Source organism: Mustela putorius, unplaced genomic scaffold (assembly GCF_011764305.1).
Source record: "Mustela putorius furo isolate JIRA1106 unplaced genomic scaffold, ASM1176430v1.1 tig00000224_pilon_pilon_pilon, whole genome shotgun sequence".
NCBI lineage: Eukaryota > Metazoa > Chordata > Mammalia > Carnivora > Mustelidae > Mustela > Mustela putorius.
In genome coordinates, this window is record NW_025421321.1 from 13377462 (window position 1) to 13392406 (window position 14945).

A 14945-nucleotide genomic window follows, 5' to 3' on the forward strand; every position below is an offset into this window, starting at 1 on the left:
AGACCACTATTACGTTTCTCAGAACAGGGAAAAGGGTCCCTCCTGCCCATGTACCAATATGTGCCCCTTGGTCGCAGAGGGTAAGAAAGGCTTCTGAAGCAATGGCCAGGGCAGCTCGACCTTCCTTTCCTTAGACCAAAGCAGGTGGAGGATCCTGGGATTGATTCAGGGAGCATGCCCTGGGAGCCGTCAGGGCCGGAATTTCTAGGGCCAGCCAGGAACTGAGAGGCAATGGCCCAATGTTGCATATGCAAGTAATAGGGTCCCCAGATCTCCGAGTTCCAGCATCAGGGCACTGAGGTGTGTCACGGGGTAGGAAGATAGCCCAGCCAATATCTTTCGTCCCTATCAGGATCATTTAATATGTTCCTCTCCAAATAATCGTAATAATGGAAAAGTGTTCCTGGGGGTAACTTTGGACTTCTGGCTGAGCCATTCTGGGGGTTCCTAGTCCAGCACTGAAATCTGAAATACCGTGGGAGGCATGTCTCACATGGGCCTCGTGGCAAAGACTTTTGGATTCTGAGAAAGTAAATTCTGCCCAGAAGTCAGCTCATGTGTGGCTAAGTGTTGAACTCCCATAGGTCTGGTTATCGCCTGACCATAATCAAAGGAAAAGACATTTCTCCTGTAACGTCTGAAGGTTAGAAGGAGGAGAGGAAGGAGAACAGAAAAGAAAGGGTGGAGGAAATGGCGATTTTAGAAAGCCTCTGAGAAATTCCTGAAGTAATGCTGCCTTCTTGCAGAGTTCTAGCACAACTGGCTTTCAGGGCCCATAAAAATCTCCGTGCCAACCCTGAGTATGGGTGTCCAGAGGACTCAGGGCCTCTAAGGGTAGTGGGCCTGGGACAGGGGTCTTCTGGAGCTCTTGCAGTCGTGGTGCTTCATTTGGTGGTGCCCGTCGGGGATTCTCTACAGGCAGAAAGGACGGATGCCGCCATTTTCCCAGGGCCATGGTGCTGGGGCTGCTTATTACATTTACAGATTCGCGAGAGAATGTATGTGTTTTATAAATGGAGCGGACGCCTTATGTTTCTGATTGATGGGCCATCAGTTGCACAGTTGTTGGGCAGTGATTGATTTTCCAACCCAGCTGCTCCAGCTGTGCCACAGATGCTCCTTGTCTGAAGTCAGAGGGCTGGTGTTGTAAGCCATAGAGAAGATCCTAATTAGAGTGATCCCTGAGAAATCGGCCATTGTAATGGCTAACAGCCATTAATGTGGGGCTTTGCTTGGGGTGCTAAACCACAGGCTCTCCCTTGGTAATTGCCATTCCCAGCTGGATTGGTGCCATTTTGAAACTCACAATGACGTAGTGGGGGGGGGGGCGAGGGGGCTGGGTTGAAGTTTACTCTTGCACAGTTTGTGGAAACAAAACTCTATTTTTAAAAGATCTGGCTTTAAAATTCAAAATTAACACATGCTTATTTTTAAAGATCTTAAAATATATAGAAAGGTAAAATAAAGAAAGTCAGTGACATCCTCACAGTCCATAGATAACTGTAGTTAACATTTGGATGTATTTGATGCAGCTTACTTTATTCTGAGTGTGACGCACACACTCTTTTTTTTTTTTTTTATGTTGGGAACATAACTTTAAACAGAATTCTAGATCATACTTTCTATCTGTTACAGTTAGAAACACAACATATGCATTTAAATTACAAATAAAATTTCTGAAGTAGCAAATGGTGTAAGCTTGATCGTAGCTAGAGGTGGGGATGAGACCATGGCAGATACTCTGGAGATCTGGTTTACAGAATTTTTTTGCCCTGGCATTGCTTATGTAAGGTGCCTAACCTAGAAAACAGGGACATTAATACCGGCCTTACTTCTCTCAAGGGGCCATGCAGTGCCACACTGGAATCAAGGCAAGCAATAAGGGGGAGAGGCTATCATTATTACTTGAGAAAGCAAAATTTTCCAGTCATATCAGTTGCATCCATTTGTAGAGTCTGGGTTACTGGAAATGACCCTATCTCATTAGCATGCACTGATGGGCAACACCACACCAGCCCTTCCTGTGGGTTTTTCCTGCAGAGGTGACCTGGCCGTAAGAGCAGGTAGGGAGGGCTTGGACCAGGTGCTCCCTGGAGGCCTCTTTGAGCTCTGACACCTGCCATTTGGTATCCTTGAAAGGGTTAATATAGCATTTCTTTGAAAGCCTCTGATGGAGAACTTTTCACTGCTCCCCAAGTCCTTCCCCTCCTGGTCCACAGAGGAGGAACTTTCTAGCAACATTCTCTCACAGGCCTGTTCTGAACACTGACTTAGCACTGTGGGTGGGACAAACCAGTTCAAAGCTCTCAGGTTCCCTCGAGGCCTCGAGGGATGACTGACCACACATACAAGTGACACCTCTCATCAGGGATGCTGCCTGAGTGCACGGGGGTTCAGAAGCCCCTCCAATGGGGGGGGGTGTCTGGGTAAGGCAATGGAGGAGCCTCTCTGGCTACCATCCTCTAGTGCCCAGGAGACACATGGGGGAGAGTGTAGTCGACAATTTCTGTGGCCAGTGACCTCCTCCAGCACCCAGACCAGGATTGGGCCCACTTCTTCTTAGCCGCCTTATAGAGAACTACTGGTGGCCTCACTGTGGCCTAAACTTTAGTGCCATAATTTGAAAAGAGACCAAAATATCACCTTTAGGGCTTTTTATTCTAGGAGAGGAAATGAACCTCCTAGGAGCTCCCTCTTGAACTACTGAGTTCTGGTCCCTGGGCCAGTCCATGTAGACTTGCTGTTTGCCTAATAAAATCCTCACAGCAGCCAGCACAGGGGTTCACAACCTTGCCTGCACATTAGACTCGCCTCAGGTTCCAGCCCAGCCCAATCAGATCAGACTCTCTCAGGGTGCAGCCCGGCAGTGGTTTCAGAGTTCCTCAGATGCCTCCACTGTGCTGCCAAGGTTCAGAACCACTGATGGGAACATAAGAGCTGCAGAGAATGCAGCCCAGGGCCCTCATTTCCAAAGTGATAAGACTGAGGAAGTGACAGAACATGTTCCTTTGAGGCCACAGTTAGGCGAGGGCAGGTCCAAGTCTGGGACTCACAACTTTGAAGCATTCTGCTGCATGTGGGCCAATGAGTGACTTATAGCCACGTGGCAGCCGCTGGAAAACCAGTGAGCAACCCTGTTTTAGTAAACTGCTCGGCTGTCCTAAGAAAAGCCAGTCTTGGAATTTTCTCTAAGCCCTGGTGCTGTGGCCGAACTGCATGGCAATAGGGACGCTAGGGAGGAGCCAGGCCTTGGCAGAGACCCCTAGAGGGATATGGGGATGTTGGGAAGGAAGGAGCGGGCCCTGCCTTATTGCAGGATGGGAGACTGGACAGCGAAGAAGCTGGGAGTGGAAGTACCTTTTCCCAGTTCCTCTCCTGCTATGGCAGCAAGATGCTCCCAGCCTCCTGGAGCTCCCTGTTCCCAACTGCAATAATATGACCTCATTTGTATACCCTTAGGGTTACAACTGTGTTTTCAGGAAACTTTCCCTTCTGGTCCTCTCAGTAGTGCTACGAAGAAGGAGCAAGAGACCATGAGAAACTTTATAGCCCTCACCCCAAAGCAAGAACATCTTAGAACCCACTTTCACCCCCCTTTTTTTAGTATTTTCTGGAAGTTTCCAAGGGAGAACTTGTGTAAGTCCATGAGCCAATCTGTTGGTATCAGACTCTGAGCACAACTCACTGTCCTTCCTGCCCAGCTTCTAGGCAGGTAGTGCTCACCCCTGAGCCCCACACGCAGGCAGCATCAGAGGTGAAGGCGTTTTTCTGGATGGTCCCAGCATGCTGAAACACCCTCCCCTCCCCCTATCAGTGCTGCTCTTGACTGTTGCAGCCTTGAAAAGGTCTGTTGGGTCCCATATGCCCCCTAAACCTTTTCCACAGCTTCTTCTGACCCCCTCCGACCACCCAGTCTTAGCCAGCCTTCTGGTTCTTCCTCCCACCCCCAGTCTTCTCTCTGGACCGTTCCCACCTTGACCTTTAGAGCTTCTATGACCTATGGGAGTAAATCCCTCTTTGCTGCTAAATGTCAGGGAGGGTTAAATGCCTGGGGGCAGGGTGCGGCAGCCAGGATGGGGGTCACCATGCACAGCTGCCCACCACCAACTCTTGTTACACAGCGCAAGAAACTAGGGTCAGAGTCCCGGGAGCTAGGGAGCCACAGGGTGAGAAAAGCATCCTCAACTTGAAGAGCCAGGTTGGGTGCAGATGGCGAGAATAGCGAGCGCAGGCAGGTGCTCTGAAGCGCGAGCTAAGCGCAGGCCCCGCTGGTGGCTCTGGCCCCAGGCCGCACAGGTCCGGGCACCGGCGCAGGTGCGGCGCCACCAGGGTTGCGGTGCAGGTGCGGGAGCCGGTGCGGGCGCGGTGCGGGTGCGGGAGTGGGCTCAGGTGCGGGTGCCCATGCGGGTGCCTGTGCATGCGCGCTCAAGATGCCCGCTCTATTAACAAAGGCCCCGCGCAGGGGCCGCCTCCCGGAGGCCAGCAGCCTTTGAAGCGCCCAGCCGGGATTATTTAATATAATGGAACAGTGCAACTCGACCCATCAGAGACATAAATTTCCAGGTGTTTTAAATTTGTTTTCCCGTCAGAATGGTAAATGGCGGATAGTAAAAGTCGCCACCAGGTCGAGGCTGTCGGCGCAGGGCTGGCCCAGGCAGCGCTGCGGCCCCTCTCTGGTGGGCTGGTGGCCCCCACAGCCCAGCGCCCACCAGAGACGGCCAAGTTCGGGGGACTGGACAGGAGCCTCCCAAGCCAGGAAAGGGAGTCCATGACAGGGCTGGGCGAGAGTCCTGGACCCTTCGTTTCCAGAAGGGTCTCAGGACTCCTAAATCTCCTGCCTCCCCCACGGTTTCTGACCCCCCACATCTGCGCAGAGAAACCCACAGCCCCTCCACGCCCCAGATTAATTAGGACGGGAGGGCCTGTAACACCTATAACAAGGTTTCTGTTGCCCTTGCCAAGTTCAATTATGGGTGCATCTGCTTTCTGATTTTTCCAAGATGGTTCGGTTTTTCTTTTTTTGAAACACACACACAATCTGAACCACAAAGGAACATACTGCACAGTAGCTTTTTGCGGAGGTAAGAGATTTTGACTGTTTTTTCCAGACTCCCACTTTTTGAGATGTGTCAGAATTCATAGGGTGGCCGCTGAGGACAGATATTACTCTGAGTAATTCTGGAGAAACTCGACCCTTCCTCCCACTCCCCACTCCCCTTCACCCTTTTCCCTTCAAAGTAATAAAGAACGTCTACTTTTTACAAGGCAGGCTCTCCTGTCTGCTACCCAGAAACCTACTGTGATCCGTCACTTCGAATGGAGAAATCATTTGACATTTATTTCCCAAACAGGAAGCACTGGCTCTGAGAAGGTGGAAACCCTAGAAATTAGTTCAACTTAGAAGATGAAAGTAGGGGAGGCAGTTGCTCTTTACCAAAGTGATATTCCTTCTCTGTTTGCCCATGAGCAAGGCCTTCACAGTGACACCATAGGGTCTGGGGGGAGGCAAACCCCTAATGAAACAGCTACCTTTGCTCTCAGCAGAGTACCCCCTGTTGGGCCAGCATTGCATGTGTGCATGTGCGAGTGTACACGCACGTGTGTCTATGTGTTAGTGAAGGGGCGGGGCCAAGGAGGGGAGGCAGAGCTGTGAGACACATTAGGCCTGCTTGTCTTTACAGAATTTGAGCACTGGTTACCAGCTGAAATGCACCACTCACAGAGCTGTATGTGGAAGGTGCTGTGGGAACAGAGCAGAGACAGTCTCTGGAACTGAGGAATTCAAGAGCCAGAGGTGGGGCATACTCCTTCCAGCTCACTGACAGTCAGGGGAGGTCTTTGGAGGAGCATAACATTTGGGCCAGGGCTAGGAAAAGGCAGCGGGAGGGGGGAGTAGGACCCAGGTGAGCAGGAAGGAGAGGCATAGAGGTGGGGTTTGCATGGGGAGGGAGACTGTGAAAGATGGCTCTGGAAGGGCCAAATCCAGTGGGGCAGAGCCCCAGGTGTCCTCAGAGAGCTGCGAGCCCCCACCCTGCCTCCTGTTTGCCCTGCTCTTGTGTTTTCAGCCTGGATTCTCTTCCTGATGACATTTCCCCCAACAGCAGGAGAGTGCTTCAGAGGTCAACTTCTGGAAACAGGAAACAGTGATTAGCAAATCAATTAATTTAAGGTCCAGTGAGCCACTGGATTACAAAGAACGGTTATTTGTTAACTGAAGACAGACCTTGGCCCCTGATGAGAGCTCTGATTCTTCAAGACGGCATACCTAAGAGGAGTGCAGTCCCTACCTATGTGTGAAATTCCAGCCTCCCAGCCCTGCTGATGACAGAAAAGACCGTAATAAACCTGGGAGGCCACAAGTCAAACAAATAATTGGGTTGACAAATAGGAGTATAAACAAGACTTTGATTAATGAATTTCCTAATAGTTCTCTGTTTATTGACATTAGCTCAGCTTGGTCATTAGGCCTGACGCTGCCCGTCCATGTTGTAATATATAATATCTTCCATTCAAAGACCGCTCCGTAGCTTTTTTTTCCTGGATGTTTTACGGCTCTGAGTCCTGTCTCCCTGACCAGACCGAGAGCCCCGACTCCGGGAACCTGCTATCTGAGTACTGAGCGAAGAGCAGGGTGGCAGAGCTTCCAGGGAGCCACAAGCAGATAAGGAGAGCAGCACGAAGAGTCTCTGCCTCGGCACCGGAAGGCCTCGGTGTTGGGCTGCAACCAGGGCTCCAGCACCCTTTCGCTCTGACTTCTGTTGCCTTCGTAACAGTCTTAGTCGCTTAACCCTGTTCTGCTTTGATGGCTCCACCATTGAGGGAGGGAGTCATTCTGCAGATGGATCCTTCTCCTGGTGTCACAAGAGGTCCCAAGAGGGCCACCGTGAGGCGGGAGATGAGCCGGGATGTGGATAGCCCATATGAACAAAGGCTTCCCTGTGGCTGGTCTTGGTCAGGACTGAGCTTCTAACACAGCTGACCTTACTAAAGTGTTTTCGGGGACCTCAGCCACTCCCTCCGCAGAACCCAAGACAGGGTTTGTCCTGGGAAGGTGCCAGCGTGCCTATAGTTAGTCACCCATCCCTGGCCAGTGCATGCCAGGAACCACTGTCCTTGTCAACAGCATGGGCCCTGTGGTTCTGAGCCAACATTCCAGCCTGCGCGACTGGCTGCAGCTTTAGCAACTCGGTGAAAAGCAAAGGCAGGAGGAGTTGAAGCTGTAAATACCAGTTGTATTTTTATTGGTCATCTGCAACTTCAAAGCTTTCCCTGCTTTAAAGGAGGCCCAAGCAGGTATCCAGTCGGCTCCCGAGCTCCCGGCCTTGGTGCCTTATTGATTTTCAATGTGGCTTGATTCCCAGGTGGGCAGACTTCAAAACGGTCTGTATTTTTCTGCTGTCAGGTCTCCATCCCTGTTAGTTTCCATCTCCTGCAAGACTTGGGTTGTGGTGGAGAACAGCTTTGCTTCCTTCAGCTTTCTCTCAATAATTTTCTCCTGAACGGGATTTCAGACAGCCAGGGTCACTTTTGCTGGGCTTACACCTTGTGTTGTTTGTACCGAGCCGGACCAGCTGCTGGCAAGTGTGAGGGAGAAGATGCAGTCCTCGCCCTTAAGGGGTTCACCCCTCTTGGTCAAGGTCTAAGTGCCTTGGAAGTGTGGCCACTCTGGAAGGTGTGGCCTGGGGTGGAGGGTGGGGCCCGTGAGCTCCCAGTCTAAACAGATTCTTTAGCCTCAAGCCAGCAAGTGTCTTTTGAGCTATCGAGAGCCCGACTGTGAGAACTAGAACATTCATTACATGCCTACCATAGGCAGCGAGCACTGAGCTTCACCGACACTGACCGGCAGCTTTACTTAAATTTCATGTGAATTCTCTACCACTCCGGGAAGCAGGTTATTCTTAGCCGCTCTTTAGAAATGAGTGGGGCTGGCTTTGCAGGGACTTCAGGACTATACCCGGCCTCACTTAGCAGGACATTGCCTCTGGGCTGCTCTTGCTACTGCACCAGGCTGGCGTGTGTCTGTGTGTCCTTGTGTGTTGTGGGGAGAAGGAAAGAAAACCAGGAACTTGCCACCTTGTACCTTGTACCTTGTACCGACAGTCAGACCTGTTGGTATGGGGTAAACAAGCCACATGAGGCTTCTGTGTGTCACTAGTAAGAATAGCAGGCACGTTGTACCATCCGCCAGCTGCCAGCGACCAGTCTGGTGTCTTACCAGCATTAATTAATCCCTATGGGGAAACTGAGGCACAGACGGGGTGGATAACTCTCCCGAGGTATCACAGTCAGGACATGTCAGCGTCGAGGTCCAAACCCAGCATGTGTCTTAAACACTTGACTGAGTTTCAGGACTGCTGGAGACGGACACCTGCAGTGTGGACAGAGCAGTCCCTGCCGCTGAGAGACTTTTTTGCCTGTTCTGCCACACTTGGCCTCTTCTAAGCCTCCAAAGAATGGGGAAGCAGCCAGGCCTTGGTATCAACCCCCGCCGCTGCCCTGCCCCTTGATAGACGAGGCACAGAACAGTCAGGTGGGTGCCAGGGTTACCCAGACCACGGCCCAGCCTCGCAGCTCATTGCTGAAGGAGTTGCTGCAGGAAGGAATGTTGGGCCATTGAACAGATGTTTGGTACAAGCATCTTGCCTGCAGACTGGGGCATACAGGTCCGTGAAAGCAGTCTCCTCTACGAGCAGTTCCTCTCCATCTGCCATGATCATGGAGTCAATCGGGAATGTGACTTTTGTGACTATAAAGGAAAAAGGCAGGGCAGGCTAGGGAATGGGTCCAGATCTGGGGGAATTCCCTGGTGCCCTGGGCACAGGCCTTCTGCTCTGCAGCCCCCTATCTCAGCAGTGCAGGGGGAGAGGCCTTTGAAGTCACAGACCACCAATAAAATTGCAGCTGGCACCAGGAGCCCACAGGACTCCAGGCGTGAGATTTTACACCACTAAGGGGCTGAGCCGGCACCAACAGGGTTGGAATGTGCCCTGGACTTTTCCTTCCTCTGCAGGAGCCACCAGGGTGCCTCAGCCCCTCACCATCCTGTCGCTCAATCAATCAAAACTGCAGCAAGGGTCCATCACCACAGGGGGTTGAGAGAAGAAGCAACTAGCCGGCCAGAGCTGATGCACAGGCAGTAAATAGCCACAGTGTCAGCAAGCTGTGAGTCCCCATTGTGGGGACACAGGAGCTTCTCTGCTGAGGTGGTGGGGGCTAGATGGTGAGGCCAGGGGAGGGAGAGAGCAACTAGGGCCAGAGTGGTCATAGAGCAAACTCCCAAGGTTTCAGCATGGACAGAGGCACACAGGCTAGAATAAAGGAATTCTCTCCCTCCTCTTTGCCTTTTGTCCTTTCTCTTCCTTGGCCCTCCTTCTTTCCTCGATCACTTTTAAACTGATATTTGTATCTGGCCCTGCACTGGCAGTGGCCCCATCTCCCTTCTTAAGGAGCTCATAATCTGAGACAGGCTTGAGAATGAACTCTGGATCAGGACCTGGAGAAAGAAGGCAAAGGGCAAGGGAAGCTGGTCAAGCATCACGGCAGCCCTTGGAGCTAAGAGCGCAGTGAGGGGGGCAGAGTTCACTTCTGGCATCATCCTCATCCACGCCCAGAGTTTTCTAGCGCCCTGCCCCCTTCCTCCGGGAAGCAGCTGTTCACTCAGTCCTTCGGAGCTGTTTGGTGATGGACGGGTTAACTCCTCGAGAGTGGACAGCAGATAATGTCGCAGGGATTGGGCTGAGTAGGGACAGCCATTATCTGGAAGGTGTAGCCAGAAAGAGGAGCTGACATGGAGACCACACACGTAGGACCTGGGCAAAGGGATGAGCAGGGAAGGGGGCTGGAGGAGAGAGGAGGATGGGTCAGGGGCCGGGGGCTTCGCTGCAGCCTGCCCCCAGACCACAAGCAGCTCTCCCGCTTGGGCACAGGTACTTGAAGGAGGTAACAGATTCATCCAAAGGACCAGAAACCTGAACAAGAGACTGTGGAGTGTGCAAGGGCGAGAGACACCTGAAGAGCCTTTGGGAGCATTTTGGTGTCGCTGCTCAGATCACACCTCACGGGTGGCTTGCTTACTGCCCCTCCCCCTCCCCCATCCCACCGCTTGGTCTTTTAGGAGGGACGAGCTCAGACCAGGGAGGCAACAGTGCTAAGGGAATTTTAGGTCATAGGGACTGGCTCCTGCCGCCTCACAAAGCTTGTTTGTCTTGGACAAGCCGATTCCTCCCTGCGGCTTAAGTGGGAAAGGGCCAGCACCTGTGAGGGGAGGCTGGCGTGACGAAGGGCGAGTGGGCCCAGATCTGACAACGCACACACACAGCTAGCATGTTACCCAGCAAGGTTACCAAGCCTGACCGCCGTGTCCTGTTTGGAGCCATAGGTGGAAAACATCATTCTGGTCAGGCACTGGGGAAATGGGGAGCTGGGGAAACTGTTCTACTTTACCCTGAGTGTTGAGCTTCTGTACCCACCATCAAATCAGCGTCAGACATTTCTCTAGAATCCAACACGGAATTGGGGGACCTACCTGCTGTGTGCAAACAGCTTAATATGTGACACAATTCATGCAGCTAAGCCCACGTTCACTTTTGACTGGCTAACTGTTGACAAAGACATTTAAATGTGGGGAAAATCTCTCTTTAGGAACATTGAAGGCTGGCATTTAAAAAAAAAAAAAAAAAAACAAAGTCTATAGAATGTACACAGGCAGGTAAGGCTTGCTTCCTTTGAAGGAGTCACCTAGCCAGGTCAGCATTCACTGGGATGTGCATGCTTTCCTTCAGACCCTGCCTTGTCACAAAAAGAAGTTGAGGTATCGGTCAGTGAGAACCCGGATATTGCTGAGCGACCCTTGCCGTATGTGGCAAAACCATTGCTCAAACTGTGCCTGACTTAAGAAGGGAGAATATGTCCTGCCTGAGGCTATAGCCATAGGAGAAAGGATGAGAAGGGGTCAGATTGTTCATGGGTGTTGGGTTGTGTCTTGTTGCTTTTACTAAATCTCCAAAGAGTGAAAGCAAATCAGGCTAGCTAGCATTAGCTGGTGTGCAGAGGCAAGGAATACGGCTTTATAAGGCGCCACTCTGCTGCCTGCAGCCTGGAACTGACCAGGAGTTCAGTATTTTGGAGCCTTGCTGGGCTGAAAAAGTGTGATATTGTGAATCATGGTAAGAAATCATAGTTCCTGGCGCAGAGCTCATGAGACACAGGGAATTCCAAGGTGCTGAAAAAGATAACGTGTCTTTTGTTATGTTAATGAGGTGACTTTGGGAATGCCCCATAGGTTACCCAAGAGGAACCACCCAAGTGATTAGAGGGTTGAATTTACAGTCTCCCCGCAGGGGAGGGGAGAGGGGCTGGCTGTGAATTGATTGCCACTGACCTAAGATTTAATCAATCATACCTATGTAATGATACTTTCATCCAACCACAGAAAGGACAGGGTCAGGAGAGGTTCCAGGTTGGCGAACCAACACAGGGAGACTCAGGGAGACTGGTATGCCTAGAGGAGCTTTCGTGCCCTCTCTGCATACCTTGCTCTGTGTGTCTCTTTGTCCGGCTACTGATTTGTATCTTCTGCCATCCTTTGTAACGAACTGGTGATCTAGAGAGTCAACAAGCTTCCCAAGTTCCGAGAGCCGCTCTAGCAAATTAATTGAACCCGAGGAGGGATGATGGGAACCTCTGATTTCCAGCCAGTTGGGCAGAAACATGTGGGACAACCTGCGCTTGCAGTTGGCATCAGAACTGGGGGCAGTCTTGTGGGACTGAGCCCTCAGCCTGTGAAATCTGGTGTTATCCCAGTAGATAGTGTCAGAATTGAGTGGAATTGTAGGACATCCAAGTTGGTGTCAGAGAATTCCTTGAATACAAGAAAACCCCTAAAACACAGTGGAAGTGGGGATCAGAATCATTAAAGAGCCAACTGCTTCCTGGGTGCCTGAGAGGCTCCGTTGGTTGAGTGCCGGACTCTTGGTCTCAGCTCCCGTTTTGATCTCAGGGTCACGGGTTCAGGCCCCGCACTGGGCTCCATGCTGGCCAAGGAAGGTAGTTTAGAGGGGAAAAAAAGCCAGCTGCTTCTGTGCCTCATACTGAAGCAGAAGCTGAGTGGCATTTGAGAAGCCATTGTTCTGGCCAGAGATGTTCTGCCACACAGCCATGGGAACCTTGTGGTCTAGGTGGACACAGACGTTGCCTTCCCACTCAAGCCTCTGTTTCAAACGGCCTCAAGATAGTTGTCATTAAACGGAGAGCTCTTGGCAAGGCCCAGCAATCTGTAAGTGAAGGAAGAGCTTAGAAATTTTGAACAGGCAAGAGCTTTTGTAGTAGTAGTTTCTTGTCCGTGGAATGAGCAGAAGTGAACGTATTTCAGAAGCATTTGAAAACATCATTTTACCAAAGGAACCATAATCCCGTCTTTGAAAAGCTTGCCGAGCCTTGAAAATCATCCCTGGGGACCAGTCCTGTGCTAGTAGGAAGGAACTGGAAGAAACTGCATAGCCGTGTGAGAGTCCACACAGGTGTGTCTGTGAAGGCCAGTGGACAAGGGAGTCTCCTCTAGGGAGTAGGACAGGGGTTCCGTCTGTAGAATCAACTTTGAAATGATGGCCCCGAATATAAGTATATGTGAAGGGTAGTATGCACGTAATGCACAAAACCTGCAAAACCGAGATAAGTACCTCCCCATACCAAGTTCCCTCCAACCCTGCAAATGACCTGTTATTCTATCACATTGTATGATTTTGGTACAAGTCAGTCTTTTTTCTAGGAGCATCTGTTTATATGTTTACTTGTTTATATATGCATCTGCTAAGAAATCACATTACTATCTATTGACTGTTTTAGATTCTACTTTTTAAACTTAGCATTTTATGAATATCATCTCTTTGTCTTAACTATTCGTCTCAAACATGAAATTTAATGGCTGTATAACATCCCATTATGCAGAACTCATAAAGTTGGACATTCAGATCATTTTTTCTACCTTAGGGTCACTTCCTTCACATGGAAATACCAGGCTGCAGGGCACAGACATTTTTGCAATTTGCTGCGGTTTGCCTGTCTCCTTCCAGCATGGCTTTTACTGGTTTACGCTTCCTCCGGCTGTCTCTGAATGTGCCCATTTTCCCATTTGCTCTACCATACGGGCTAACACTCGCTTTTATTTTGGGGATGGTGAGGTCTGAGGCCAGCACTGTCCCTGTGCAGTAAAGCTGTTGCTTGAGTGTTTGGGGCTCTTTTGCATATCCACACTGTAAATTTTTTTCTGATCATCTCCTTGCTGAGCTGCACCAAAGCCTGTGGGTGACCATCGGTGTGACATCTCCAAAATTGTACATCATTGTTCAGGATGACCCTGTGGGTCCTTGTATCATCTGCAGAAATCCTAGCTGCTCTCTCAAGGCCAATACCCAGAAAAAAGAGACACTGTAGGGTCTGAGCACACACGGAATCAGGAATCATCCAGCCACAAATCTTCTAGTGCTTACTTGAGAGAAAAGATGCAGTGTCTTCCCTCATTAATAGTCATCTCCACGACTGCCAGGTTGCTCTTTCCAGTCCGAAGACCTGCTGTTATCACCAATAGATTTCTGATGACAAAAGGAGTCCTTGTTCTTGGAAGAAATTAAAAAAAAAAAAAAAAAGGTGTAAAGAAGAAAATGGAAGTCATACATGGCCTCCAAGAAAAAAAACCCCACAGTTGACATTTTGGTATATACATTTCCAGAATTTTCTTCCCTGCATGTTTTTTTTGGAACTACAGTTATCTAGTGTACAGCTTGCTTTAAACATTACAAAGAGCTTCAAAGTGACCAACATGTGTCACAAACATTTAAAATTGCTGCACATTATTCAAACACAAGTATTCCAGAATTTTTTGGCGCATTTCCCTATACTGCATGTTTAACTGTTTCCAATGTTTTTTTTTTGTTTGTTTGTTTGTTTCCAATGTTTTAATAACAAATTCTGTAATGCTTCATAAGTATCGTTGTGCATGAAGCTTATCTTCTTTTGGATTACTTCCCCATAATCAATTTCCATATGTGGAACTATGTGTGTTTCAAAAGGAAAGATGCATGGCTCCAGGTGATGTGGAAGAATATTACTGGGGGAAGACTGTTTGTGGGCCATATCCTACCAGACTGGGATTAGGGATCAGTCAGGTTATGTATGGGTCACTGTCAAAGGCTGAATGATGTGCCTTCCAAAGATGCCCATGACAGAGTCCCCTGAACCTGTGATCGAGTTATATGGTGAAAGGGATTCTGCAGATGTGAGTTGGTTAAGAATTTTACGATAGGAGTTATTCTGAATCATCTGGCTGGGCCAGTGTGAGGACAGAGGTCCCAGTTAGAGGGAGACAAGAGGGTCAGTGTTATAGAAGGAGATGTGATAATAGAAGCAGAAATCAAAAGAGAGAAAGGGAGATTTAAAGATGCTACACCATTGACTCTGAAGACAGACAAGGGGACCATGAGCCAAGGAATGCAGGCAGCCTCTAGAAGCTTAAAAAGGTGAAGAAGATTCTCCCTTAGAGTTTAGAAGGAATGAGTCCTGCTAAGGAGTTGATTTTAACCCAGTGAAGCTGTGTTGGGGCTTCTGAGCTCCAGAACTGTCAGAGAATAAGTTTGTACCTTGCGGAACCACCAAGTCAGTGGTAACTTGCTACAGCAGCAGTAGGAAATGAACACAACCCTGGTCTATCACAAGAGCTAAAATGTCACTGAAATAAGCAAAAAATACGGTTTAGGTCACATTCCCATACATGATTTTCAGATGTCAGTGTTTAACACTTGGGGGTCTTTCTTGCTGTTGCTAGTCCCAGCGACTCTGCCAAGCACTTGTCCTCCACGGAGCCGCTCAGGGGTCCGTGAGCACCTATGCCCAAGCCATACGGCCTCCTTCATCAGTGAGGCAGATGAGGAGGAAAATCCTTGCCTGGGGGC

General features: G+C 49.9%; 1 pseudogene; it reads right to left on the reverse strand.

Moving 5' to 3' along the window:
* Positions 1 to 828: 828 nt before the first annotated feature.
* The window catches only part of LOC101676699, a 79952-nt pseudogene continuing 65835 nt past the window's right edge, over positions 829 to 14945 (reverse strand).